Source organism: Accipiter gentilis, chromosome 29 (assembly GCF_929443795.1).
Source record: "Accipiter gentilis chromosome 29, bAccGen1.1, whole genome shotgun sequence".
Lineage (NCBI taxonomy): Eukaryota > Metazoa > Chordata > Aves > Accipitriformes > Accipitridae > Astur > Astur gentilis.
Window position 1 is genome coordinate 17389070 of NC_064908.1, and position 7621 is coordinate 17396690.

Below are 7621 nucleotides of genomic sequence, written 5' to 3' on the forward strand. Positions count from 1 at the left end.
AGGAAGGTTTTGCCGCAGATTAGCCCTCCTGGGGTTTTCCTGGCATCTCTCCATCAGCTTGTAGCCTTTTTTTTGCTTTGCAGTTTAAAACAACAGAGAGATCCTGGCAGAGCTTTGGCTGTACAGAGGGAATTGGTGATAAATCCAGGGAGTTCATAAACCCCAGGGATCAGAGGGAGTCATGGGGGCCACGGAGAGGCAGCCCTCTTCCCCAGCTCCATCCCCAAAATTCCTGGCCACCCAACCCAGAGGCCAGTTCTTTCCTGCCTCGACGTAGCCCTGAGCACGTGGGGGGATGCCAGCCCCCCCTGAGGGACCAGGTCCTGCAGAGTCTGCTCCCTCCTGTGGGTCATGAGCATCCCCAGGGACACTGGGAGGCTGTGGGTGGGTTTTCGTTGAGGCCAGGAGGGCTCGTGGCAGACATCACCTTGCCCTTCCTTACCAGCAAAGCCACAGGCACACACCTCTCAATTGCACGCTGCCAGAGCGATCCCATAAAGAGCTTATGGTGTAAATAGACAGGAAAAGGAAGTGTTATTATCTTAGGTTTTTTGGACAGAGAATGAGAGTGGAAGAATTAAATGACTTGCCCAAGGTCAGTCAGGGAAACCATCAGTGATTCTGGGAAAGGGGCCAGATTTTCTGAGCTTCTCAGTGCTCGAGATGTGCCCGAGGCACGTCCTGGGCACTGAGAGCAGCAAGGCTGGGCTCCTCTTGCCTCCTCAGGGAGGGGACACCCTGAGGACCCCGTGACGACGACTATGCTGTAAACTGGGCTGAAGTTTGCTCTCTGGGCCTGTGGGCAAGTGGCACGGCATGATTTGTACCCGGCGAGCAGATCTCTCCCTGCCCCGGCGCAGGGTGCAGCCTCCATGCAGCCTGGTACCCGGCGTTGTCTGGGGGAGCATGCCCTGCGCCAGGGGCTGTGCAGAAGTATTTCAGCCCATCCCCTGGCCCTGGACGACTGTGGGAGGTGAAGCAGTACCCGATGCTCCCCGTTCCCTCCAGCTTCCCATGAGATCAGAGCCCTTACTCCTGCCCAGTTCTGCCCAGCTCCCACAGCTCTCATGTCTTGCTGGGTGCTGGGGCTGTGCAGGGTGCGGGATGCCTCTGGGTGCAAAGAAAGGAGGCAGTGATGGGGAGCATCCCAAGGTGGGACTCAACCCTCTGGTTTCTGCCGTCTGTGCTTGCAGGGGGGTTGGTACCACCGTGATTCAGCCTCTGGCCTCGGCTGCCTGCGGCCAGCGCCCACGCCGGGCTGCGAGAGTTTTCTCCCGGTTCGTGGGGGTGGCTCAGCGCCTGGGAAAGCTCCCAGCTTGATTAAGAGCTTCCTGAGCAGATGCACACCGAGCTCTTGGGTTTCTCTCTGAGAGCCATTTCCCAGTAAAACCTGGAGTAGCCAAAGATGGGGGAGATCAAAGCAAAGCGAACCCAACTGTGCTGCTCTGTGCAAGGATCAGCTCTAGCCTGATTTCCCCAGAGCTTAAAGATGCTGCTTCCCCAGCTTCCCAAAGCGCCGTCCTTCAGGGATTTGTCCTGTGGGAGACTTTTTACAGCTCCCTGTTTACTAGGGAAAGATCTTTGCAGATTAAAGCTTCCCCAGGTCTGCATGAACAGCACAAGTGTACAAGATGGTGGGAGAGTTGTAGGAAGGTTGTAGGAGGGGACGTCCCTCTGGGTGATGCTGGGAAACCTTCCTGGTTTTCTTGCAGCAAAAGGGATTTTATTTCACAGTCACAAACTAGGGAACTACTGCCTGGAGGTGAAGGGAGGAGGAAAGCTCATCCTGTCCTCAACCTCTCCATAAGGGGAGGGAGCCAGTGTACCCATAGCAGCACCTGAGATACCCCAGTACCTGTGTGTGCATGCTGGTGGCCGGCAGGAAAGGAGGCTGTGGGCAATCTCCAGGCAGCTGGAACAGCTGGAGGGCTGGATCACACAAGTGAAAGACTGTTTTCCACCCTTGGATGTCCCTCTTGCCTGGCAAATGGCCGGACACCAAAATGCATCCCCACATTCCCATCACAAGCTGTGTTTGGAGAACTGGGACTTTGCTTCAGCCCCTTACGGAGACCGGAGTCAGCTGCAAACCTTGGAATTGGCTTTCGGCTCAGGGCCCACCTGCAGCTCACAGGCAGCCAGCTGGGCGTGGGGACGCAGGGGAAGGATGTGCGAGGGGAGCCAGCAGTGCCTGCCCCATCCCGGACATCCCCCCGTGCTCCACTGCTGTGAAAGACATCCCAACAACACAGCTTTTCTGCAGGTAATCAAATAGCAGCCTTTAATCTGCAGGCATTTAAAATATGCAGCCTTTCCTCTCATTTGAACCTGAACAAAACTCAGAGAGGCTGAATGCTCCCTGCCCAGGTCCCAGGCAATCCTCCTGCGTTAAGCACGGGCCTGTGGGCATGTAGACATGGGTCCAGGCATGGCTGGTTGTCCCCTGGGAATGGGTCTGTACATGACTGGAGTCGAGGGGGACCAGCGGATCAGCTCTGCTGCAGTTGTGCAGCTGCTTTGGGAAGAGCTGAAGGGAAAAACCTCGCCCGAGCAGGTGAGTTGGAAGTCTCTCACCTCATTTTGGAAGCTGTTGCTTTTGAGTCCTGGGCATTGCAGCCCCCAGCCGTTCGGCTCGCGTGGCTGTGATCCACCTCAAGGAGCTGAAAGATGCATTTATTGCATGGGGCAGCCCCAGATCCTGCCTTGGGCTTTTCCACAGTAACAACTTCAGGTTCAGCTGCTTCCTGCGACATTTTTCTTTTTCTAACTTGGCAAAATGTAGCTCTTGGGCTGAATTCTTGCTTTGAGTTCCCCTCCCATCAAGATGCAGATCGAAAGACCAAGGGGAGCCCGCTGGAGTTAAGCCTCAGCCAGGTTCCTGCGGAAATCTCCACACTACATCTTCGTCTTACACCTAGCTAAATCTTAATTAGAATGGTGATTGCAGCAATGAGTATTATTTGCTCAGTTTTCTGCTATTACACTAAGACAAGGTCAAAGTCCCTTTGGAATGGACACTGAGTTTCTGGAATCGCTGACCTCAATGTTCTTGCCATTTTTTCAAGAGAGGCAGCAAGTAAAGGGGAGGCACGGGAAGAAGAAGCAACTTTTCTGGGGAATGCTAAAGACCTGATTTTCCTTTTTCTCTGTCCTGACTCTGGGGCTGAGCAATTTGGTCCACATTTCATCATTTATCTAGTGAGTTGTGCACATCCTTCTCAATGCAATCACTCAAAATGGAGCATGAACTTCTACAGAGCCCAGCTCTTCCCTGGCACCGCTCTCAGGCTGCCGCCGGCAACTCTGTGTCGTGGCACACACAGCCCACAGCAAAGCAAAGCAGCCCAAGTCCAGCCAGCCTGGCTGGAGCTGCTTTCCCTAAGCCCTGAAGTGTGCCATGATTGCAGACGAGAGCCAGGCCTGCATTAAAAGCTCACTCAAGCCAATGCAAATCTTCCACTCGCTCCAGCAGCTTTGGTGAGGCTTGTTCCGAGGGAATGGGATTTTTGCTGCTTTTATGGGTTATCAAAGCCAAAAGCTAATTTCCACGCACACTGGAAACAACAAAACACAAATGTTCCTGGAAAGCAAATACATCAGGACTGCAAATATAGACGCATTAACAGTTGTAGTTGGATTTAAGCAAAGGCACACGCAAAAGCCTCTCAGAGGGAGGGGGGGCGAGGGGCATCCTTGGGATGCTGAACCAAGCCCTGTTCAGGCTCTGGGTCCCTCCTGCTCCAGGAGCAATAACATCTACAGAAAGGCAGGATGAGCGCAGCAGCTGGGACTGGCCAATTTTAACTCTGCCAAGACTCATTCTGCAGAGCCCTCAGCAGAAGGAGAAGAAATCAGGTCTGCAGGTCCCGGGACGTGACCTCGCCTTGCAGCACAACGTGGCTCTTGTCTCTGCTTTGTGCTTTCAAGGTGGCCGTGCTCGTTGAACGCCCCATTTATACATGCAATCCGCACAGCCAATTTACACCTCAGCTGTCCTGTGTATATATGTTTTTACTAGCCTGACCTTTTCAAGTTGTTAACACTGTCCATGGGATGACGTCTTGAACCCTTTACAAGATTTTTTGGCGGTGGCAGTAAATAGCATCTCCTGAAATGTTTGCAGAGCTGCAGGTTAGGCTTTTCGATAATACACCGTAAACACCCGGCACATGATGCTCTCGGCATCCTGAAAGGGTTTGCTGGCTTTTTGCAAATCCTTAGGGGGAGGCAGGAATGCAAATGAGAATTCAAGTGTTTACAGCTTATGGGGCCTCACAGCCAGTCTCCTCCAGCCCCTATTTGCAAGGGATTCTGCTGTCCAAATGTCCTTTGTGTCACAGACACACAGAGACGGCCCTGAAAAGACGTTTAGGGACCTGAGTCACACTAGTTTCCATCAGTTGGGTGTTGAACTGGAGATACCCGACCCCCTCAAACCCTCTCCCAACACCCGCCTTTGCTTTCCTAATCGCCATATGAAGAAAATATTATTACTTTACTGCTATTCTTTACACAGGCTATTACCCTGTGCTATTTCAGCTCATGTTACAGCTCTAGCCTCACTGTTTGAAGCCAAGACTAATCCTAAATCATGAATGGATATTAGGCAGGTAGGGTGAAGGCGAGGGCACTGCACAACATGCCTGGCTAAACTCCCCCAGTACATGGAGGAGCCCTGGCAGCACTGGGAGCCAGAGCCACTGGTCCCTGTCAGCCACATCCCCACTGCTACCTCTGTGGTACTACTGCCTCTTCCTCCTCCTCCTCCTCCTCCTCCATCCACTCCCACCAGCATCTCCTCCCCAGATGGTCCCTCGGGGCTGCAGCCCCAGCAGAGCACCCACGGGTGCCTTGTAGCTTAGGGCATTTGGCTCAAAAAGTGCTGTAAAGCACTGAATTCCCCCTTTTTTAACCCAATTAAAATGTTCATTCAAGGACTTCAGGACTCAGATTACAGCAATTAATTCATTTCCATGTCCCCAGGCACATCTTGCTCACTTGCTCAGGCGAAATCAGGAAAAGTATTTCAGTTTCTATCTAACCTCACGACTTCAGCTGTCCCTTTGGTGGCTGGAAACTGAGCCTAGACATGAAATAATGAACTAAAATCCTTCAATGCGTTGACCAAAGAAAACAAGCTGTCAAATAGAAATATTCCCTTGCTTCTTTTTGAGGCATACCAAATCTCCTTCCCATCTGTAGGTATCGTTATGTCGGGAAGGCAGCGTAAGTAAGTCAGCATGAAATTGTCAGCGACAGCATGTGATACTGTTTGTAGAGCATAAATCAGTCTAGGAAATGAAAAGCACTATCTTTTTTTTTCCAGGTTTGCTCAGCATTTTATACCTCTGCAGGGATGTTATGAAGGAGATTTTTTTGGCAGATTAAACCCAAGTCCAACATTTGTCGTTAGGGCCTTAATTATGTTCAGTCTTCTTTGTGCCGTTTGCGTTAGGCCATAATATCTCCCTCTCCTGAGCTCCAGTGAACCCCAACAGAGTCAGTGACTCCACTTAAGTATGAAAATGCTGGTGGAGAGGTTGAAGCTCCCCAGGTTTGCCGGCTTTCAGCTCTTGGCTCAGCCTGGAGAATGAAAGAAGCCAGGGCAATTTCATTGCCTCTTTCACATGGGTTTCCCACCATGGCTGTGCTGAAGTTCCTGCCTCCGCAGTGACAGTAAATGTGATGGAGGATAATATAGCAAATTGGGCAGAGATTTCGGGGTGTTAAAAACTGAAGACTGGTTTTGAAAGGGCAGCTTTGTGCAGAGCAGGGATGCAAACGCAGGGGGTTGCTGGCCTCTGCATCGGCAGTCTTCAGTCCAAGCCTGAGCTCAGTCACATCCATGCTGCAGCACTTACAGCCCAATACGGTTGATAGTCTCTGTGAAGCAGAGACAAACTTTGTAATTACCCTTTAATCCCATTTAAAGATGACCCGAACCACCAAACCCTGTACTGAACACTCCTCTAAGCTAAATGAAAAGAGGTTGTCTCCATTCTCCCTCTGGGGTAAAGCAGGAGAGGAAATGTTTGAAGATGTCTGATATCTGCCAGCAAATACATGGTTCCAAGTGTCACTGGAATAAATCACGTCATATCTTACCAACAAGTGGCATCTGGGTATGGTGGTGATGGCACTGTCAGGATGGCGTGCACGCTGTTCTCCATGCCTGGGTCTCTAAAGGCTCATTCTGCTTCCTCATACTATAGCATTGCTAATTTTAGGGTTCAGATCTTTACCCCCAGCCTTCCTGCCCCTCTTCCTTTCCCAAAAGCAAACCAGAGCTGATCACCGTGTTTCTCGGAGCTTGCACAGCGCCCATGCTTTAGTAGCAGTTCAGACTGCACAGCTGAGGCTGTGGATTCTCCAGCAAAGTAACAATTAGCACAAATTTTCCTAGACAGCTGCTCCCATCTGCTCTGCGGGTTATTTGTATTTGCTTCGTGTGGATAGCAGATTTTTTGCTGAACTCACATGGTTTCTTGCAGTTGAGTTTCACAGAGCGAGATGGGCCATTTAATTTAAGCCAGTTCCTTCCTTTTTTTGCAAAGAGCCTACCCGAGAGTTTTGGTTTTGACTGCATGATAATGCGACGTAGACCAAAACCTCTGAGGAGGCACAAGCGTTCGAAATGTCTCGGCTGCTTGGCTGATGAGCAGTAGAAATGGAATGAGCTTTTCACGTGGCTTTGCGTTCAGCGCAATCATCGCATTTTTGTGTGGTTTTCCTCAACGGTACAGGTTTCATTCAGCTGCACAGGGAACAAACTCCTCCTTTCTTCCCCACTTTCTCCTGCTCAGATTGCAAATTCAGCTGTGGCTCGTGGCCCTGGAGACCACGACGGTGCGTCATGACTGCGGATCCTGGGCTGTAACCGGAGCTGTAAAGCTGGGACGAAATGCCGTTTCTGGGATGGTTTGGGTTTGCAGGGAAGAGGGTGCCTTCGGGAAGGTAGTCTCTGCAGGATGCCTTGCCTCAGCCTTGCAGATGCAGTTTGGGGTTTAGTCATGCATTGCTGGGGCTAAAGGAGCACTTGCTGGAAGATTACACAGCCAAGGCAGGGCTAATTCGTGGGCATCGTTAGGGCCAGTCAGACAGTCTGGAAATGGGACTTGCTCTTTGCAAACGTTGGGCAAGGAAACCTCTGCCGCACAGGAGCGATAGTTCATATGTTCCCTAAAGAGCATCATTTGCTAGAGGGGACTAAAGGCACAGGAAAGTCAGGGGACTTGTCAGAGTCTTCAGGAAATCTGCAGTGGGGCAAAGATACAGCCCCATCTTCTGCGCCCACTCCTGCCGACCTTCCTTGTCGAGAGATTGAAATGCCTTTGGGGAACTTCAATGCGAAGTGTTCCCCTCCTCCAGGAGAAAAGGCTCCTCACAGGTCGTGCCTTGTCTCTTGCCGCTTCCCGGTGATCCCCTTCCCTGGAAGCAGCGCGGATACATGGCACTCCATTGTGGGAAGCTATCAAGCCCCGTTGTGGCAGGCTGAGTGGGAAGTGACAGACGGCATTTAGAGGAAGATTGCGGGGTGCTGGGAGAGTAAAACCTCCAAAAACTGCAGCACTGAGTGCACTAGAAAGTGAAAAGGAAGGTGGACATTGACCTATTATTTTTG

General features: G+C 51.4%; 1 protein-coding gene across 1 annotated transcript in view; it reads right to left on the reverse strand.

Moving 5' to 3' along the window:
- Positions 1 to 4765, reverse strand: part of VAV2 (vav guanine nucleotide exchange factor 2) — a 462631-nt gene extending 457866 nt beyond the window's left edge. The window contains exon 1 of the mRNA XM_049833042.1: positions 4747 to 4765. The gene's annotated coding sequence lies outside the window, so the exon portion shown is untranslated. The remainder of the gene's footprint in view (positions 1 to 4746) is intronic.
- Positions 4766 to 7621: the final 2856 nt, after the last annotated feature.